At 37.8% G+C, this 20,563-nt stretch overlaps 1 long non-coding RNA gene across 5 annotated transcripts; it reads right to left on the bottom strand.

The window, feature by feature from the left end:
• Positions 1-4,692: 4,692 nt before the first annotated feature.
• LOC147609638 (uncharacterized) lies at positions 4,693-18,032 on the bottom strand. Of its 5 annotated transcripts, none has more exons than XR_015264254.1 (5): positions 17,722-18,032; positions 17,249-17,295; positions 15,382-16,780; positions 15,151-15,284; positions 4,693-4,827 (listed from the first exon to the last, which is right to left on the bottom strand). It is a non-coding gene; the product is annotated as an uncharacterized LOC147609638 (long non-coding RNA). The 5 variants fall into 5 exon arrangements; XR_015264253.1 differs by having other exon boundaries at positions 4,715-4,854; XR_015264252.1 differs by lacking the exon at positions 4,693-4,827 and adding an exon at positions 6,322-7,379.
• Positions 18,033-20,563: the final 2,531 nt, after the last annotated feature.

The raw sequence follows: 20,563 nt of genomic DNA, 5'->3' as shown, positions 1-20,563 counted from the left end.
TTCCACTAGGTACTTTCTCTTCATAATTCTCACAAGAAAGTCACATCAAGTGGCTCCACGAGACTCAACAAGATGTCTTGGCTCCTCAATAATGAAGGAAACTCTTCTATTCTTGTAATAATTTTCTAGCTAAACTACTCGTCCCAAGTTTTTCTCATTCTAATAACATGAATTTGTTTCATTTGGAAAGTACTCGTAACTCGGGTCCACCTAACCACCCATTTTTTAGTCTATAACATGAATTTATTTCGTTTAGAAAGTACCCGTAACTTGGGTCCACCTAACTGCCTAGTTTTTAGTGTTTATTCCTTTTTTTTCTACTTCCACAAGATCTATAGGCTCTACCTAGCCCCATCCAATCCCATGGTTCTAGCCTTTTACCCACCACTAGACGATTACAAGCTCAACAAGACATCACAACTCTCCACTTTGAGCAAGTCAAATTTCTCAACCCACAACATATCCTGGCGAGGTCTTCTCAAGATTCTTCCCTTCTTTGGGGTCATTTCCAATGTTGATTCCGTAAGCCAATATTAGCAACTTCTCTTAAGGTCTTTTGCATAAAAATATGGTCATTCTAAGGTTCTTTTTTGTACAAAAACAAGGGTTCATTCTAAGGTCATTGTTCTAGTTCTCTTATTCGAGGTTTAACTTATGTCAAAAATCTCTAAGGATATTTTGTTTACTCTTAAGGACTTCTCTTCCTTGAAGGTCTCTTAAAATTATTTCAATCTTACTCAAGTTTATTTCCCTTGAGATCATCTTCACAATTCTTAAGGATTTGGCCTCTTTGAATTAAGGACATCAATCCTTACTTTTTGAATTAAGCACATCAATTCCTCTTTGAATTGATCCCTAATTTTTTAGTTCCTGACTTTGATCTAGGTTCTTATTCACCATCATAAGTCAATCAATTTGACCTCTATTGGGGTACACACAACTTTCCTTTTAGATACAATCCTGCACTTGATCAAGGTATTCCTAGTTTCTTGACCCATTCTTCCTGTACTTCTGCCAATATCTGTCCTACCAATTGCCTCTCTCTTGGTGGTAATCCAAATTCTGTCACCAATGACCAATCCCAGCAATCAGCCAGTCTTCTCAGACCTTTGTTGTTTAGTTTTTTGGCAAAAGTAATGTCAAGACATGCCAGAGGGGGGTTTAAATTTATGGGACCACCAAATCCCCAAGCTGAGAAAGGAGTTGCCTATAGCTTTGGGGCAACCATCCCAGCACATCAGATTCAGCACTTCCTTCCATTTCCCACACAAAAGGTTGCATAGGGGGGAGTTTGTGATTTTAAGTGGAGAAAAAGAGAGCAACTTGTTTCTCCAATTAAGTCCCAACCATCTGCCTTTCTGAAGAACATGTGAGTCTTCCACCAATTCCTTAAACATTCTGGTCCATACCTCTTCTTGATGTAGACATTTGGGAAGAAGAAGCGCAATTCTGGCTAGAGCATGAGTAGGAAGATGCAAGATACCCATACCACCTTCCCTTTTGGCGTACTTAGCTTGTCCCAGGCTAGCCACACTACCACTCTCCTACTGTTGTTGCACCTGTTTCTCCATAGAAAGTCCCTTATAGGACCTATGATTCTTTTCCACTGGCCTTTGCGAAAGTTGATTACTAGGAACAAAACCATGGTATAAGCATTTAGCATAGTATTGCAGATGGTTAACCTATCATGGAATGGAACCCTTACCCCTTTCCATTTCTTCAATTTTTGGATAAATCTTTCTAAGGCTCAATCAGTTATTTGCTTGATATAAATGTTGCAAATTTTAATGTCGAAACAAACGTCGCTAGATAAATGTCAAAATTATTGTCGAAATCAATGTCCATAATTGCATTGAAATAACGGTCAAAAAAGTATCAATCAAAGTGTCAAAAAGCACGTCGAGAAATTATTTTTTATTTTTTTTGTGTGACTTCTAAAACAAAATTCAAGTGTGCATAGTTCTCATAGTCCGTATATCAACCCAGTTTTTAGTTACTTTTCAAATAAATACAAAGTTATGTATCAATATTTATAAAAATTAATAAGCCAATATTTGTTTACAAAATCTTGCCTAATGATCCCAAATACAAGGATATATGTAGCTATATTTAAAAGAAATTATGACAATTATCTGTTAAAGCCCCCATTAGGGCCCGAGAGGTGGCATTTTTGTGAACTTGTTAGGGGGTGTGGTCTCATATAGACTTCTATGAAGAAGTTCTTGCCTCTAGTGATCCCCTTCTTTGAGTGGTGGATTGGTGGGTGGTGGTGATGAAGGCTGGGTGGTGAGGCTCGCATCAAGGAAAGGTGCGAGTCTAGCGGAGGTGGAGGGGATATCCCTTAATGATGTGTGCATTCCTAAGTTAAGGGATAATGAAGGTGGTGAGGGGGGTGTCGGTGATCAGGGTGGAGTGGGAAAGTGAAGGGGGGGAGAAGAAGTTGGGGCACCAAAAAGTGGAAGTGTGGAGGTGCTTAAGGGGGGGGTGCGGGTGGGGGTGGGGGTCGTGTAAGGAGATCCAGACGAGGGTCCTGACGGTGGAGGAGGGGCGGTGGTGAAGAAGCTTGTGGGTTTGGAGGTGGCAAGCTACCCTGCCCATTTGTGCGATCATCATTGTCTCGTCGCTCGGGAGCAAGGCCAGCAAACAGGGGCAGCCTGAGGACTCTGGGTGTAGAAGAAATTAACTGCAATTGCAACCTCAGCTTCGCTGAACTCCCATGGAAAATCGATGTGTGTGTGATAGAATTTGCATATGCCAGTGGCCTCCATGACCTCGATTTGGGTGAAGCAACAGTGGTAGAGAATGAGGAGGCCTGGTGCTGAGTAGGGTAGTAGAGGATCATTGAGGAGGGAGATGTAGGAGTCATGGAGATGACATGCCAGCCAGCAGTAGTGCGGAGGTACTGTAGTGCCTGGCTCAAGAGGAGGGGGAGATAAGGGTATGGGCAGACACCATCTGGTAAGGATAATTCAATGAGGTCAGATGGGGCTGAGGCAGGGAAACCATATAGGCTCCATGTTGTTAGGGTGGCTTGAAGGGGGTGGAAGGGGAGTTCAAAGAAGTCATGATGGTGTTGAAGGTGATTAACCCCTAGAAGAAAAAATGGGGGATGAGGCTTAGGCTATCGAGGGGGATCTTGGAGGGAGCATAAGTAAATTGTAGGTGGGAGAGGGACTCCTCTATATAAATATCGTGTTGGAGGAGGTTGAGGCGGATGGCATGGAATTGTAGGTCGAGGAGCTGAGAAGGGGTTTGAGGGGGGATTGCCAAAATGGGGAGCTTTGTTGCAGTCTCCATAAGTGTGTCCACCTTATGATCGACCGAGCTAAATTAAGGGGCTGATGGAGTGGTTGGCGGCGGCTGGGTGGCTCAGGCCTCTGCCTCTTCGTGTAAGTGATGGAGGGTGGCCTCTGCCTCTTCGAGTAGCTCATGTAAGTGATGGAGGGTGGCCTCTGTTAAGGTTTGGTGCCTATCAAAATATAAGGTCGTGCGGGCTAGAGCTTCCACTGCTGTTTGGGCCCAGCTCATGGCCTCTTGATGCAGTCCTTCTACGACAATAAGCTCTTTGTGGGCTCTTGCGGCTGTTGCATGGGCTTGCTTAACCTGTTTTGCTAGAGCTCACTAATGCTAGAAATGGTCGTGCCCAGCTGCTCTGTTTGTTGATCGAATTTTTTCTGTAGCTCCATGAATTGGACATTTGTCTGGTATAACTCCTCAAACACTTCTCTCTCATGGGCTTTGACTAATAACATTTCCCTCTGTGAAATTTGTGCTATACTTCTTGTTGTCGAGAGATGCAGTCTGTGATCTGTTGGATGAGTTCTCAAGCCATATTAGTAAAACCCTACACAAAATTGGGCACGTCTCCTCGGGCCACATGGATGCTTTTGGCGTAATTTTGGCTAGAGTTGAAACTGCCAATGCGGGCCCAACGAAGAGTGCATCGCCACGTCGGTCAAGAATCTCATAAATCTGCTATGCCCACTTGATTTGGCCGAGGAATCTAAATCATTTTCTTCACTATTTTTATCCTTTGCCAAGGGTAATGCACACATATTCCCCTGCATATTTTTATGAGTAATTATTATTAATTAATTTCTCTAAAAATAATTCTTTTATTTCCCACCTAATAATATTTTTTTTATTTTCTTCCTTTATTTTTTTAACTTCAATATGCAGGGGGTGTACATGTGCACATGTACGCATTGAAATCCCCAACTTAATTTTTGCACATGGCCCATAAGAGGAAGTTCCACAAGGCAGCTCTCTTTGACCAAGTTCCCAATGACATATGTATTGGAAAAGTGAGTGCTACTTTTACGAGTAACATTTAATTAGGGAATCCATTATAAGTAAATATAATTTATATTCAATAACCAATCAAGAGATAGTTTTAATGATAATTTGATTCCAAGAATGAATAACAGTTAATATCAAGATTTCATTCTTATCATTGTTTACCCTCCCGCGACATATTTACCCTCTTACACATTTCATTCTTATCATTGTTTACCCTCCTATGGATTTACCACTTTAAACATTGAATTTGCATAGAAATGGTATGTTAATTGGGTTTAGATTCATAATATCAATGATTATACATTACATATCAGATATTACATCTTCTTAATTTTATGAATTTGATATCCATCGATGAATCCATGCTTCAAATCCTTTAATTCTTCTGAAATTGCTTTGAAATTATTGCTTTAGAATCCAATGCTCTCAAAATTAATGTAGTAATAATGACCAAAATTCAAGATTTGGGTAATCTCCTTTTCATGTGAAGAGGTTTCACATGACGTCTAGTGTCCCTTGATATAATCCCTAGTGTCACCACTTAAAAGTTTAGGCCTTCAGATATATAGTTATTGAACTTTGTATCATTAGTCCGCATCAAAATGTGGAAAAGTATTTTGACAACACATCTTCCCGCTAAGACACACTAAAAATATCATTAGTTTGTATCCAAATATGCAAAAGTATTTTGACAACACATCTTCCTGCTAAGACAAACTAAAAACATCATTAGTTTGTATCCAAATGTGCAAAAGTATTTTGACAACACATCTTCGTGTGTGGTAAGACACACTAAAAACATGCATGGTAGATATGATGGCAAAATGGTGAAAACGCTTTCGGTGTTGAAAATTATGGAACTTTAGAAAATGGTTCAACATTAGTTCAAATGAATGGAAATGTCATATGGGTGACTTTTGATAAGAAATTAATGGATAACTAATGGTCTTTGATGAGATAACTAATGGTTTTTGATAATTTATGTAAAATAGATGGAATGGATATGATTTTAGTATTTAGATTGAAATGGAATGAATTTTGAAGAAAAAAATGGATATCTAGGGTCTGAACATTATCCATAGGCAAAAAGAGTATGAGGAGTATGAGGGGAACTAAAGAAAAGGTTCAGAATGAGGTAGTTTGGACTAAGGAAGGATCTACATATCCCTAAGGAGGGTTATAAGGAAGGAGTGCTTGAAAGCTTCTATAACAACAAACGAGTGAATTTTAATGATAGATTTTTGGAATAACGACACCTAGGTAGGTGTATCAAAAGGGTTGATGATGTAGAGGCTTGTGATTAACTATTGGAGAGGTTATTGAAACAAGTTATTAAAACAAGAGGGGGCCTCAAGGATGGGGCTCGGAGACAAGGCTAGAAGAACAATGTTCACCAAGAGAAGCAACATGCCAATGATGTGTTAGGGTATGTAAACATTAATGAAAACTTCCAAGTGATGGGTCGTACCATGGACCAAGTTGCACCCACCATGGTCCCCCCCATCTAGAGATGTACATAGAAGGGCTTTTGATGTCTTGAGGGTAAGAATGGAACCAATGAGTGAGGTGATCTTTATTGCCTAGGGATCAAGGCATGAATAGAACCACCCAAGGAGGTGATCTGTATCAAGTGGGGAAAGGAAACCAACCAAAGAGGTCACCTAGGGAGGTGGTAAGACACTTGGAAGACCCCTAGTCTAGAGATATATCTAGAAGGGTTATCGATGTTGGGGGTAATGAACAAGGATAACAATAAGCACTACCCACAGGGAGGTGCAACAAGAACATAGGTAGTCCTTGGGGTTAGAAAAGAAACGTACCCAAGAAGGAAAGAATGTGATACTAGCTTCTGTAATATTCAAAGAACCTTTGCCATCATTGCAAGAAAAGGGCAGGAAGCTTATGAACCATATATGCTTTGTCTTTGAGCTCCTATAGGCCTTTGATCATCTAGACTCCCATGGGAGCAAGTACCACTTCTGTTGATATATGCCTTTGAGATAAGGAAAGGATCTTTCAATCGATTGATCACTTAAATTAGACCCAGGGACCCATGGGAGATGGAGAATACTCGGACCACTTTTAACGGTCCCATCTATCCTTATTAAAGTTTTCTTGGAAAAACTTACCATACCTAGAACCATAGGTAAGGAGAAGCTTGAGAACCATCATGCTAAGATTTTATTCTTTTACGTGGCTTTTATGCATTGTAGGGATATCCTTCAAAGGAGTGATTTTTATTCAATGATTCATTTTCTCTCCAAGTCTTTTAGCTAAGGCTACTCAAGTCCACTAGGAAAATGGCTTTAGTTCCATACACCAATTGAAAGGCGGTTTGTCTAGTTGTTACTTATGAGCAATATGGTAAGCCCACAATGCTTCCACTAATCTGTCATCCCAATCTTGCTTGTGTGCTACCACTGTTTGGGCAGCAGTAAGGATGGAGCATCCAAACATGTCAAAGGCTAAGGTGGTGAAACTAAATCCGGACATTGCTTTTAACTCCACACACGTCTAGAGTGATGGATAATCATTTGAGAGGGAGTGTTAGAAATAAGCAAATAATCATCCATCAACAAATAGAATGTGCAAAAGCTTCTAAGGTCCTAAGGTTTTGGGAAATCTTGAGGAATATTATTGGGTGCTCACTTTTATGTACTTTTGGTGCCTATAAAAGGCTCAGCCACTAATAGAGAAAACACTCTTATGGTTATTGGCTCATTTTCCATTCATGTTTGTTCATCATCTCTTGTGTTACTCTCATTAGTGTTAATCACATTCATTAGCATCAATCATCATTCTTGATCATCACTTATTTCCACCCTAAGCTCTCCAAACCCTAAATCCAATAGATGAGGAGGAGCACGATTTCTCCCTTGCATCTCTCGCATGGACATGGAATCTTTTGATACTCATGCCGACTTCGCACGGGTGCCGTGATCAAAACATATCTCCAAAAAATAAAATAAAAATAAAAAAAACTCATGAAACATAAACACATAATCCCACCGCAATTGGATCACAAGATTGTTGACCCAAAGAGGTTAGACTCACAAAGGTCATCCACTTGCCATAATGTCCTACAAAGGGCAGAACAAAAAAGACATGAGTGTAGTACAAAAAAGTTGTGCAGGCACTTTACAAAAAAGTAGTGTATACACTTTACAAAAATATCAAAAGATCAAGGCAAGGAGTTGCCTAAAAATATGTAAGATAGAACGTGCATTCAATAGAAAGGGTTTTAGTTTATTGTGGAGTTCGAGAAAATATACAATGTCATAGGATTTTAATCCAAAAAATGAAACATTCTATTTAGAAGAAATAATTTAACTATCTTGAAATCTACATAAAAATCTATATATAAGGGAACACACATGCTATATGGGGTTTTACGTAGTGACCAACTCGAATGGTTGGTCACTATGCTATATGGGTTTTCCATAGTGACCAACTTGGATGGCTGGCCACTATGCTATATAGGGTTTTCCGTAGTGACCAACTCGGATGGCTGGTCGTTATGTTATATGAGGTCATACATAGTGACTAACATGGGTGGTTGGCCACTATGCTATATAGGGTTTCAATTACCCTCACTGGAACACACATGCTATATGGGGTTTTATATATTGACCAATCATGATTATTGTACTGGCTATCCCTCATGTTGTAGTAGGCACATAATGTGACTAAGTCATCTACCAATTGTAACTATCATAGTGACAAGAATATAAATTACCATCACCAGTAGTATCAAAGCGAAATGAGGAGGTATATGAGTCTAGTGGCCACACAAGATTTTTGTGAGAATGTTGGGCTTATAATGTATGAAATTGTATGAAATCAATTGGTGTCTTGATTGGTTTTAGATTCTTCATTGAAAGTGCTCTCTCAACAAAGATGAGGGTCATCTAAAAACCCTCACCGCAAGCTGAAAGCCTACATCTTTTGAACCAATGGTATCCCTTGGGATCATGTACCTTCCGGATCTTGCAAGGCCCCAAGGGTGCTTGAGCTTTTTTGTAAAGAACGAAATATGACGTTAACATTTTGCCATAGGACATGGCAAGGCTTATAGGTAATACAAAGCTTTTCTAAAACGTAGGCAAGGTGTCCTAAAAGCAACAACATATCACACTGCGCATGCACATGCGCCAACCAGCGCTTCACGTGCTAAAAGTGGACGTGATGGGGGAGAATGTTATGGAAAAGCGTTTTTTTTAAAGTCAAAAGCTTTTTCTTTCTGATTTTGTTGGCATAGTCACTCTACTCTATTCCTCTAATCTTCGTGTAAAAGTGCATGAGAATTGATTGTAAAAAATGCCCCGGTGTTGTATCCTCCACCCACACCCACACCCACCTTGAGGATGGCTCGTGGGGGCGCTTCTTTCCCTGTACAATTAAAGTTGGAGAAGACATGTAGTGGAGAAGTACATAAAAAAAGGCAAGTGGAGAACCATTTGAGTTATATATTGACATATGGTGGACAAGAACATTGAAAATAAGTGATGGGATTACATATGAGAGTGAAAGAGAGAGAGAGAGAGAGTGTGTGTGTGTGTGTGTGTGTGTGTGAGAGAGAGAGAGAGAGAGAGAGAGAGTCTTTTGGTGGGAAAAGAAGTGCAAAACAACTTATGCTGTCCAATTTTTCTAAACTAGTCCTTTTGTTCAGAATTGATTGCACCATGAAATTTTCCGACTTACTTTTCAACTTGAACTGGGCTATTCCATCCCCATTCCATTGTAGAGCTAAGGTAGACAAAAGGATTGGTGTGTAGAATAACCGAATCTCTAAAATTTGATTTTTAACTATAGAGCATGGCCCCAAAATGCCTGACCAACAAACCATCACAATGTCTACCTTTGCAAGGCATCTTGCTCATGTAGATGGGTCTTGCTCTTTAGATTTCAAAAAATTATATATTTTTGGTTTTCCCATGTCAGTTTTTAGAAGCAATCAAACTTGAAGTAAGAGTAAGGCGAACCCTATGCCTTCATATATTAAATTAGAGGTGACTTAGACTATATTATATGTAAAGTGGGACCAATCCTAAACTAGAGGCGTCTTAGACTATATTACATGTAAAATGGGATCTTATGCATTTAATGTTATAATAAGCATATTACACCTATTTGGACCATAATCAATATATTACACTTATTTGGACCATAATCGCTTATTGTTGTGATGAAGCAAATTGCTTAGTGCTTATAACAATTATTACATTGAAAAGACATTAGAGAAAGTACAAACATACAAGAATATAACTTTTCCATCTAATTGGATATGACTGCCTATCTTTTAGCACTTGTACATAATCCTACCTTGTACAACCCAAATTGAGATGGTGTAATCACATTTTCTTTTGTTTCTTACATTAGAAACTTTCTTAATCCACACAAAATTCCAAACCATGCTTTATAGCTCAAGCACTAGTATGGCTAAAATACACGACTAGTAAGTGTAGTCACTCTCTATTTCAATAGAATAAAAATAAGAACTCATTAGAATTTTATGCTTAATGCTTGTGCTGGGTAAGGAGTGTAGTGGTTCACTTTGGGGATACCTCTAGCTAGCTAATCCTCATATTAGGTGTTTATAACATTCTTTTCATCATATTACCATGCAAATGCATATTATCAAACTACATATTAACATGCAAATGCATATTATCAAACTACATATTACCATGCAAATGCATATACCAAACTATGGATATCATGCCTCCCATGACGAAGAATTTTTGCACAATGTCCCAAGGAAAGTGATCTACATATGGGCTAAATGATGCTATTGTGAGGCGCCATTCTCGAAAGGAGGATGAATGTCATGTGCCATTGACACCCATTGAGATGTGGCAAGTACAGGGCCTATAAAGGTTATGGTGGTGCTATAAAGGTTGGAATGTGTGCACCTTACTGGTATCTCCCCTGGTTGATTATTGTGGGGGGCAACATGTTAAGTGATGAGTTATAGAGAAATGTGGTTCACTCCCAATTCTAGTAAACATGCTTCACTCTTCAACTAGAAGAGTTGCTTATCATGTGAGGAACTTACAAAATTCCCCTCAACCTTAGTAACATCTTTGGTACCATCTCTTCCATAGTGGCTTCGTGCACCACCCGTGTTGCTCCTTTGCTTTGATGAAACCATCTTCTTGTAAAATACAGTCTTCAAGTGGGATTTCAATATACCATTCTTCATTACATTGGCTTCATTGATTGCATCTTTGTGCTTCTCCAATCCTTTTTCGTGTAAACACGCTTCATGCGTACATGTCTCCTTTCAATCATGCTAGCTTCCTTAGTCCAACTACCACATAGACCAACACATGGTTGCCACCCATGTTTTAATAGCTTATACATGTGCTTCTCAATTGCTTCCACCTTTCACTTCATCATGATGCAAAAATACATACACCAATGTGAACATTGATTTAGGAGAGGTCTTACCACTTGTTTATCAGCACAAGGGCAGTGTCTAACCCCATTACAATACGGTAGATAACTTCATGCACATGAGTTCATTAAAAAGATTTTGGATCGGATTTCATACTTGATGCGTCGATTTTGCTTGATTTCATATATTATGCATGCCTTGCACTTCCCAAGCGAGAACCGCCAAATAATTTCTTCCTTCGCTTTCCTCGAGCTTGAGAAAAATGAGGGAAAAAAACCCTTGAGTGCTTAGAGAAAAACAAATGGTTGTTGAGAACCTTAGAGCAAAAGGTTTAAAGAAACCTTGTAGAAAGGTTTAAATGGGGAAAAGCAACAGCAACGTGGCACACGGTAGCATCAACAAGCAGGGATGTTTTTTCCAGAGAAACCAAGAAAAAAAAACACAATGCAAAGGTTTTTAAATCTTCATTCGTTGATGTCGGCTACTTGTTGCTAAGGTTGCCTTGTGTTGTTGTAGCCACAATGTTGCTCACACCCAGCAACATGGTTGTTACGCAACAACCGGCTATGGTTACTGTGCACAAGGCGGCAGGCGATGGACATAGTGGACGGTGACGGAATCACCCACAGCGAAGGACGTTAACGAAAAACGCTCCAGACGGATAGAAATTCAGAGTTACATTTTTTTCTTCTTCTTCTTGCTTATGAATCCCACCTCCTTGATGATATCTCATATCCAAAGAACATTGCAAAGAAGCTCCAATGCCTTCCTCTTAAAGTCTCCAAGGCTCCAAAGAGAGATGTCTACAGAAGGAACCAGATTGATGAAAAAAATCAACAAAAAAAAACCAAAAATTTACCAATTCTGTTTGCGCTTTTTTTTTTTTTGCATTCTTCTCTTCCATTTTCTCAATTTGTTGGCTTCCTTCACTTGCTGAAAAGCTTGAATTTGATGACGGAATCTCCTTTTTGATGAAGCTCTTCTGTTGCGTTCCTTCTTGATGCTTTTTTTGCTTCTCACCTTCTTCTACCACCATCCTTCTTTATGAGGATGTGAATGGCTTAGAGAGAGAAAGAAAAGGGGATCTAGCCTTTGCAAGGCTCTGATACCATGTTAAAATTATGGGGAGTATGCACAACGGAAGAAATAGTTGATGGCAAGATAGAGCAACATATATGAGAGAGAGAAAGAACACAAAATGCATAGAAAGCTTCCATATTACCTTCTATTTTAGCCACTCCAAAGTTGGCTTAACCTTCACATTCAAGTATTGTGTTACTTGTGTTCTGTTACAAAAAGTGAGGCCTCTTGCCCTTTTGTATAGGGTTCACCAAGGGTTAGGGTTCACCAAGGGTCAGGGTTGGGCCAACCCTAGATCCCTTTATATAGGGTTCACCAAGGATTAGGGTTGGGCCAACCCTAGATCCCTTTTCTACCCACATGCCCACTTTATTTAGGGTGTGTTCACACCTACCATGACCTCTTTCTCTCACCCTTTATCTCACTAGTGTACATCATATATTTCAACAAATAGAAGCCCTCGTACCTACCAAGAGTTGTTAGCTTATTGTTGCAAGAGGAGCGGTCTCCATAATAAATGCATCTATTAGTTCTAGTAGTAATCAAGATCTTATCTTCACCAAGTATAAAAGCAAGAAGTTTCAAAAGAAGAACAATTAAATCAAGTCTTATGAGGATAAGGATGATTCCAAGAAGTCAAATTCCATTACTTTTCGGTGTATTGCAAGAAGCATGTCCATGCACTTGAACAATGCTATTAACTGCAGGCTAAACTAGAGTTCTAAGAAAGAGGACTCTCTGTAAATATTATCCTTAATGACTTATCACTTATGTCTATCTACAGCTTTAATCTTGGACAGGATTCAGATAGTTGGTATGTTAACACTAGTGCTTCCAAGAACATTACTTCTTGAAGAAGTTTGGTCAATAATATGCAATTTGTATAGGATGTTCACACTGTTATGTGTGCCAATAATGCCTCCTATCCATCTATTTATGAGCTTCATTGATGATTACAGTAAATTCAGCCAGTCTTACCCCATGAAAGCAAAATCAAAGGTATTTTCTTACTTTGGTTAAGAATGAAACTAGCTTAAGGGTCTATATCCTCCGTAAAGATAGAAGGAGGGAATATTTTTCTAATGCTTCAAAAGACCTTTTGGCATAAAAAGGCATTAAGCATCAATGCCCATTTACTGTTGTTGAGAAACAAGATTCTCATAGAGATGGTTTAGATGCATGGTTAAAGGTCAACAACTTCCATACAAGTTTTGGATAGAAGTTCTTTGTGCTACCTATGTTTTGAATGGGTGCCCTACTAAAGGTTTGAAAACCATCACTCCTTATTAAGAAGCTTGGTTCAATACAAAACCTAAGTTTAAACACATGCATATTCTTGGTTATTTGGGAATATGCCCATGTACTAGCATAAAGCAAGATTAAGCTTGATGACGAGGCAATGAAATGCATTTTTATTGGCTATAGTTCAGAAACCAAAGGTTATCTTCTCTACGATACTCTTACAAAGAAAATTGTTGTCAGAAGGGATGTTCTCTTTACTAAGAATTTTTCCTATTCTATGATAGAATTCAATAGATTTACCTATGCCAATTCCCGAGACATATTTGATGGTTTATTTGATATAGACTCATCAAAATTTACCTACTAACCCTCATTCGTTTGCAAGGGGAGAATTCTCAAGAAACTAATGCACCAACTTTTGATCAGCTAGAAGATGCTTAAGAAACCAATGCACCAAGCTAGAAGACGCTCAAGAAATTGATGCACCAACTTTGATCAGCCTACAATAGTCAATGAGTGTAGGCTTGTGCCTAAATGGGTTAGAAAAGCACCATACAGAATAGTAAATTGTCTGAGTTAACCAGATCCTATGCTAAACCCATCTCTTCTCAATAGATATTACTGAGTTTTCATTTCTTAGTTCTCTACATGCTGTGGATAGAACCTAAGTCTTTTGAGGAGGCTCAAGCAGATCCAAATTATGTTAAAGCTATATAAGATGAAATGCAAACCATTCCAAAAAATGGTACTTGGGATTTAGTGGATCTATTCCTTTGTAAGAAAGCAATTAGTACTAAGTGGCTTTACAAAGTCAAAAGAAAGGATGATGGATCTGTGGATAGGTTTAAGGCCAGACTTATTACAAAAGGTTATACCCAATATAAAGAGATTGATTATGATGAAACTTTTATCTCCACTTCTCGTATGACCACTATCAACTTTGTTACTACTTTCGCAACCCATTATGGATGGAAAAAGTGCACTAATTAGACATCAAAACAACATTCTTGAATGGTGAACGAAGAAGTTTATGTGAGTTCTCCAATTAGATTTGCTCAACCCAATTAAGAATAGAAGGTATACAAGCTTAAGAAAGCTATATATGGTTTGAAATAAGCCCCTAAGAAGATTCATGCCTATTTGATTGCACAAGGATGTCAAAATAGTCACACAGAAAGCAATTTATATGTCAAAAAGGATAAGTATGATTTGCTGGTTATTATTCTTTGTGTTGATGACATGTTATTGATAGAGCCAATGAGGATTTGGTTACATCTTTCAAGGTTAACTTCACCTTAAATTTTGAGATGCCAGATCGTGGTTTGTGCACTATTATTTGGATATGCAGTTTTTATATAGCAAGATGATGATATAGTCATTAAGCAGTCCAAGTGCATCAAGGCACTACTCAAAAGGTTTAGTATGGAAAGTTGTAAACTAATCTCTACACAAATGGAACCTGGTTTAAAGCTTAGTCTGAAGGATCTCAAAGAACCATTTGACATAACCACTTATGATTAAGTTGTTGGATACCTTATATATTTATGCAGCTCATCACCATACATTCAGTTTGGTGTGTCACAACATTCAAAGTTTATACATTGCCCAAGCACTAAGCATTGGATCTTACCTCAAGAACTAGCTAAAGAGTGAGGATTCCCTAAAGAGTGTGTGGTGAGTGAGAATAGAGACCTAAACATAAAACAAAAAAACATAAACATAGAAGCATGCAACATAAGCATAAACATAGAAGCATGCAACATAAAATAAACATAGAACAAAAATAAATAAACATAGAACAAAATAATAATAAACATAGAATAAAAAAGCATAAAACCATAAAACATTGTGATAAAATTATAATATTATCCAAAATTTTATAAAACCTTATAAAAAGATAATATTATCCAAAATTGATGAGTTACAAAGTGGGAGAAAATATTAATATCAACAGTAGTGATCTCACTATCTTTTAGTTCTCTCCTCTCATACATTTTCATTGTTATGTCACTCCTTGTAGCTTTATTCTCAACCCTCACATTTCTATTATTTTAAGCCTGAACATTACAACAAAACTAATACAAGTGAGACATAATTTAGAAAAACAAAGAAGTTATAGATTTAGGGCTTACTTGCCATGCTTGCCAAGCAAGACCTCCATAAATAATAACCCATCCTTCTTTGTGCAACCTTTCAAAGAGAGCTTTCAAACCATCTTGTTGTAATGCAAACTCATATCATCCTTCGTTGTCCACACTACTTCAAGCTACATGTATACATTCAAATGAACATTAATTTTAGGTTCTTATAAGATAATATTGTTTTCTTAAAAGATCAATTATAATTTGAGGTAATATACTTACAAAGACCACAAGGATATCTGCTCCTCCTTCACGTGTACTATATCATAGGTTGTTTGGCAATCTATGTTTTGTGCATAGACATAAGGTCCATGTAGAGAGATAAGAACTTCTTGAAACTTTTTCCCCATCCACTAATAAAAGTGGACAAAGTAGTGGACATTAATTTAGGCATGCTCATGCATATAGCTCTGTATTCATAAATAGAGCATGCATAGCTCTATGTTTGCTCAACATAAGCATAAGCATAGAACAAAAAACCATAAAACAAATGCATTGGGTTTAGTGTTAGAGCTTACCTCAAGATCTAGCTAAAGAGTGGGGATGCCCTAAAGAGTCTCGACGTTAACACAAAACAAACAATTTAGTTTACGTTGACACAAAACAAACAATTTAATTTACGTTAACACAAAACAAAAAAATTAGTTTAGTTTTTATTTAATGACTTTAGCTCTCCTTATGAATAGCCCATGACATCTTATGTATTCTTTGTAATGCATAGCCCATTAGATCTTATGTATTCTTTGTATGCATAGCTCATGAGAGCTCGTGCAACATAAGCATAACATAGAATAAAAATAAAACAAAAAAGCATAAAATCATAAAACAAAAGCATTGGGTTTAGGGTTGGAGCTTACCTCAAGATCTAGCTAAAGAGTGGGGATGCCTTAAAGAGTATTTACAGTAACACAACATAAATACACAAAATAGAATTTAGTTTAGTTTTTGTTTAAATGAATTTCTCTCTTTATGCATAGCTCATGAGAGCTTATGCTTCTCTTTATGCATAGCTCATGAGAGCTCATGCACAACATAACTCATGAGAGGTTATGCAAGAGAGCTCATGCATATCTCTTAAGATACTCATGCATAGCTCATACAAATATGATCTTATGCAGAGCTCTCTTTATGCATAAGAGCACTTATAAGAGCTCTCTTTTATGCATAGCTCTTAAAATCTCATATATAGCCCATACATATAAGAGCATGATCATGCATAGCTCATACAAATAAGAGATTATGCATAGCTCTCTTTATGCATAAGAGCACTTATAAGAGCTCTCTTTTATGCATAGCTCTTAAAATCTCAAATATAGCCCATACATATAAGAGCATGATCATGCATAGCTTATACAAATAAGAGATTATGCATAGCTCTCTTTATACATAAGCATGTAAGAGCTCACTTTTATGTATAACTCATGCATAAAATATATTGCTTTATACTCTATGTATGACTAACCAAAGGCATAGAGCATGTAATACTCTATATATAGAGTATTATGTATAGAGCTCATGCATAAAGACAAAGATTTACACACAATTAGGATATGAGGAGAGCTAGCTTACTTAAGACTGTATGGTGATGGAGAATAGAGGTTGCACAAGATAGATGGAAAACCTATAAATCAAAGAAACATGAGTTATGTCAAAAAAATTATAGATAAGGGAGCTTATGAGAGCTCATGCATAACTCATGAGAGGTTATGTAAGAGAGCTCGTGAGGCATAGCTACTGAGTTCATGCATAGCTCTCATTATGCATGAATAAGAGAGATTATAAGAACTCTCTTATGCATAGCTCATGCATAGCTCTCATTATGCATAAGAGAGATTATAAGAACTCTCTTACGCATAGCTCATGCATAGCTCTCATTATCCATAAGAGAGCTTATAAGAGCTCTGTTATGCATAACTCTCATCATGCATAAGAGAGCTTATGAGAGCTCTCTTTTAATGCATAGCTCATGCATAAAAAGAGCTCTCTTTCCTTACACCAAGAAATAATAAGCATATTATGTGCAAGAATGCTTATCAATAAGAAAAAAAAACATTTGTAACAAAAGTAGTGGGTAAGTAAAAGAGCTTACCTCAAGTTATGAGCTTTCAAGAATCTTCACAACACATAAAAAAAATCCTATAAAATGGAATAAAATTTAGTAAGAATTCAGTAAAGTTAGGTAAAAAGATAAACTAGGAATAAAATTTAGTAAGAATTCAGTAAAGTTAGGTAAAAAGATAAACTAGGAATAAAGTAGCCCCAATCTTATTGAAGAGGAGAAGAAGTGAGAAAAACAAGTGTGTGAAGAAGAGAAGGAGAAAGAACATAGAGGTGAGTCTAGTCCTACCACTATCTTTTTCTCTTTAAGTGCATGTTTAATCTCAACAGATAGATGCATGTTTGAGAGAGGGGCTTATGCATAGAAGGACACAAATAGTGATAGAAATAGATAAAGTTAGAGTAATAGACAAATATTAAATTAATAGAGACATAGGGAATGGAGAAGAAAATAGAAAATACATATCTTTTGATTGAAAAACATAGAAGGGAGGAGACACATACCTTATGATTGAGAGCACTATGCTTGTGGAAGAGAGTACTATTCTTGTGGAAGAGCAAGCAGGGAAGGAGATGAAGGAGATAAAGGAAGAGCAAGGAAGGATGAGAGGGATCTAGGCCATACAGCCAAGAAATTTCAGGAAGACAACACGTCATTTCTGGAGCGATAAAGAATACAAAATTTTCCCTAGTCGACGTGGCTATCTATGCAACTATTAGTGCGACTATCACGCCACTTTTACAGCTGCATAGAGTGGAAAAGAAAATACAGAGAAACGCGATAGAAAATTTCTTGAACAAACTTATGTGTGAGGATAGAGGTGTCCCTGTGTGAGCGATGTAAGGGAGAAATTGTGCGTTTAGAATAAATAATAATAAAGCACGTGTGAGCTAAGGCATCCAAATTCTTCCACGAGTAAGTATATGTGTCCATGTGGTTGCGCCAAAAGATCTTGTATCCATGTGAGTGATGTGAGGAAGTGATCGTGTGTTTAGGATAAATGCATGTTAGATAAGGCATCCAAATTCTTTAGTAAGTAATTATAAATAAAGTTTACTTCAATATATGTATTTGATTATGCTATTTATAAGATTATGCATTAATTTTAGGGTGACTTTGAGGAGGAGACTCGTCATAGAGAATGAGAGATTCAATACCTCATTACTTCATCGAGAGTGGATGGTTACGGAGGAGATTTAGAGACCTTCAAGATAATATTGATGTAAATGAGATCATGAGCAAAGAACTTGCACATGATCAAGAAACGACTCCATCATTGCCACATGAAGTCGTGGAGGATTTAGCCATGTATGAGATGCTTGATGACTTCTTCAACCCTTTGTGTAACCTTGGAGCTACTCAACTTGCAAACCATGTATGGTTGGAGCAACACTAGTGTTACAAGACTCTTTTGGGTGACTATATCTTTTATGGTTTACACTTTATTAGAAACTTTAATAATAATCTCAAAAAAGAATCAAGTTATATTTTATCTCTATAGGCTCATGAAAAAGACGCTTCCTTCAGACACAATACAAGGGTGCATGCTAGGAGATTGGACAGTGGTTGGTATTAATTATGAATGCATACATGCATGTGTCAATGATTGTGTGTTGTTTAGGAGTATTCACAAAGATTCTAGCCAATGTCTGAAGTGTGGTGAGTCTTGTTACCATAGTTATTTGCAAGGTACGGTGACTCCTAGAAAGGTGCTTGAGGCATTTTCTTGTCAGAGGCCGCATTCATCAACACACGTTTCAAAGTGAATTTTTTGACGAACTCATGACATGGCATGCACACAATCGTCCCACCGATGGCACACACGATAAAGATCCATACAATGTTCTACCACCTCAACATTGTGAATAGGTACAATCAAAACCAAAAATATGTTCCATTATAGAATCCTTATGCATGTATAATTAACACTATGAGTGTTCTTCTTACTAGGTTGTGTTTCAACCGAGCCTAAATGATAAGAAATGGTGGTATGTCATACAAGTTTCTCCTTGTTTTCAAAGAGTTATTTTCAAGAGAAGGATATTGAAGAGTTCATAGAAAGGTGGGAGTTGAAGATGAACATGCAGAGGTGGGAGTTGAAGATGAGCAAGATGCTGAATGCGAGATACCACCAACCAAATAAAGGTGTCCCTATCCAAGTTGAGGACGACACAATCGAATCCAAACATGCTAATGTTAATGATGATAATGTGGAGTCCACTAGTAGTGTGATAGATCTTTTTATGCAACGAGCCGGGATATGGATCTTGCAAGATATCAATAAGCATGTATGGATTTAATTCAAGACACGACCAATGTCATGACAAGCTCACCCTAATCTATTATTCATTTTCTCAATTCGTGACTCTAGGATAATGAAGGTGAAGTGTTTGTTGGCTACATTATTATTAAACAAATACAACACTCTTGGGCAATTATATTACACCCCAACACCCAACAAAAACACCCAAAAATTTTCTAGTTTTCTCTCTAGAATTTTTCCTAGCGTGCGGCTATATCCACACCTATGGCTACGCAAATAGCCATGTCACAGTCGGTGCCTTCGTAACCACTGCTTGTACCACTCTCTCACTTATGTGCCTTCGTAACCACTGCTTGTACCACTCTCTCACTTATGTGCCTCCGTAATAACTGCTTGTACCACTCTCTCACTTCTATCTCTTACTATTGCACGGCTATGCCTTTGTTCTCTTGTAGTATTTGAAATCTTCCCTAACCTCAAGATTTTTGACCACTTATATGCATCTTTTGGGATGAAATGACTCATTTAAGCCAAAGCATAGACCATTAGCCATAGGTCCATGAGAATCTACAAGAACTCTTGATCAGCATGGCCAAATAATAACTTGCCCTTTATAACATTAATTTTTGACATCCTGATTTTTCTTCAATGTCTGATACCATATGGATAACTTGCATCATGAAAGCTTTAGGTTTTGGCATCGTAAATATTTTTGTGGCAAAATTTTTCCCTAAAACTCATACAAGGTTTTTAAAATACCTCTTAAATGCACATGATATGGTTCTCATTACACACGGCAAACCCTTCCATCACCATCCATGCTCTACCTAAACTTTAGATCTTTCTTACCCCGTAATTCCCCTTCCCCTTTGCAAAGCAACAATAAGACCCTGTATACACATATGGGTGGACACGGAAAAAAACCCATTTTTTGTTGGAAGGGAGTCTCGCCTTACGAGGTAGTGTGAAGGGAGCGCAAGGCTCTCTACACACACTAATGGGTAGACATGGCATGTAGGAGGCAAGAAAGGGCATTGTGTCCTAGCAATCTCTTTCACTCGAAGCGAGAGGGCACACCCATG

The sequence above is a fragment of the Cibotium barometz genome, chromosome 51 (assembly GCF_041138505.1).
Source record: "Cibotium barometz isolate CiBa-2024 chromosome 51, ASM4113850v1, whole genome shotgun sequence".
Taxonomy (NCBI): Eukaryota; Viridiplantae; Streptophyta; class Polypodiopsida; order Cyatheales; family Cibotiaceae; genus Cibotium; species Cibotium barometz.
The sequence above is the reverse complement of the archived record's forward strand: the minus strand, read 5'-3'. Positions and strand labels throughout refer to the sequence as shown.